The following is a 2,048-nucleotide window of genomic DNA, read 5'->3' on the forward strand; positions in this document are numbered from 1 at the left end:
TTTATTGTTCAGGTGAACACCCAGGTACTTGTAAGAGTCCACAATCTTGATGTTCACACCCTGGATGTTCACCGGGGTCAGTGAGGTGGGTCTGTGCCTGCGGAAATCCACCACCAGCTCCTTAGTTTTAGCAGCGTTGATCAGGAGGTGGTTCAGCTGGCACCAGTCCACAAAGTCTTGAGTCCACTGTCTGCACTCTGAGCCGTCCTCACCTGTGATGAGGCCGACTATGACAGAGTCATCAGAAAACTTTTGCAGATGGCAGTGTGGGGAGTTGATGGTGAAGTCTGCAGTGTAGAGAGTGAAGAGGAACGGTGCCAGCACAGTTCCCTGCGGGACCCCCGTACTGCAGACAAGCCTATCAGAGACACAGCCCTGTGTCCTCACATACTGTGGGCGTCCAGTGAGGTAATCCAGTTTCCACTGGGACATGTGGTGATCTACTTCTGATAACTCCAGCTTGTCCCGCAGAAGTCCTGGCTGGATGGTGTTGAAAGCACTGGTGAAATCAAAGAACATGATCCTCATGGTGTTTCTCCAGGTGGGTCAGAGCTTGCTGCCTGAGGTAGATGATGGCATCATCCACCCCAGTGCCAGGCCGGTAGGCAAACTGCAATGGATCCAATGAAGACCTCACCAGATGGCAGATGGTTAGTTGACTACTATTCAAAATACACTGAAATTGAACTGTTAAAAGGCCAGCAAAGCCGTACTACTATTGAAGCCCTGAAGTCTCAGTTCAGAAGGCATGGCATCCATGCCATTCAGATAACGGACCACAGTATGTATCTGAGGAATTCCGAGTCCTGTCAAAGCTACATCATTCTGTACAAAACATTGCCTCACACGCTACACTCTAATGGTGAAGCAGAGTGTGCAGTGCAAACAGTTGAGACTTTGGAGCAAAGCAACTGAAAAATATCTGGTTCTATTGGACTACCGGACAACTTCACTTGAGTCATTTGGCCTGTCACCTGCACAGCTGCTTATGGGCAGGAGACTTCGCAACAAACTGCCAACTGCTCATACTCAGACCGATGGCTTATGACCCCCTCAAAATCAAGCATCTTCTAGACAAGACTAAAGACACACACAAGTTCTATTATGACAGAAGAGCAAGTAGTCCCCGTCCAGACATACGACCTGGAGATGAAGTCAGATGGCACGTATCCTGACAAAAAGAGATGGATTTGTTATAAGTGTCACCAAGACCCAGATACTAAACAGCCTCCAAGATGCTGTGATCCTGATGCTAACATGCTGAACATTGATGGGATAAACCTGGAAGACGTCACCAACTTCTGTTATTTGGGCTGCCAGATAAGAAATGACAACCACCTTGCATCTGAAATCCCTGTGCGTATAGCGGGAGCTGCTGTCACCTTGGGCAAGTTAAATCAGCGTGTGTGGAAATCTCATGACATCACACTGCAGATGAAACTTGCAGTTTACCATGCCATAGTACTGCCGATCCTTTCATATGCCACTGAAACCTGGTGCCTGTTTAAAGGTGACATTAGGAGTAGGGATGCACCGATCCACATTTTTTTACTTCCGATCCGATCCCGATACCTAAGTCTGGATATTGACCGATACGACCCAATTCCGATATCATCATCATTATTAATTTTATATGAGGCTGTAATAATCTCCTTTCAAGTACAATTTGTACAAATATATGCATGCATGTCCAAAAAGGCAATTTGAGGTAAGTTTTATTAATGTTGGATAAGTTTTAAAGTTAGAATTAAATTCTGCTAACACAAAACATGTTTCTTTTTATTCCTAGCTTTAAAGTGGATATTAAAGTGATTAATTTAAGTGATTGTTTAAAGTTATTTTATATATTTTTTTTAAATAAGGAACAGATATAAGATGTTTTTCTTCTTTCTGTACTCTTTTCATTCAATGTTTTTTTTTTGATGAATTTGTTTATTTTGTTTCTTTTAAATGAATGAATAAATGAATTAAATGTTAAATGGTTTTAAACATCTGCTAAGTTCATGGCATAAACCAACAGACATGTTCCTGTTTTTAGTATTTTACAT

The 2,048-nt window shown here is 42.8% G+C and overlaps 1 protein-coding gene across 1 annotated transcript in view; it reads right to left on the minus strand.

Annotated features, from left to right (window-relative positions):
• Nucleotides 1-2,048, minus strand: part of LOC119422544 (teneurin-3) — a 145,768-nt gene that overhangs the window by 84,188 nt on the left and 59,532 nt on the right. The window lies entirely within an intron of this gene.

The sequence above is a fragment of the Nematolebias whitei genome, chromosome 16 (assembly GCF_014905685.2).
Source record: "Nematolebias whitei isolate Nwh7 chromosome 16, NemWhi1, whole genome shotgun sequence".
Lineage (NCBI taxonomy): Eukaryota > Metazoa > Chordata > Actinopteri > Cyprinodontiformes > Rivulidae > Nematolebias > Nematolebias whitei.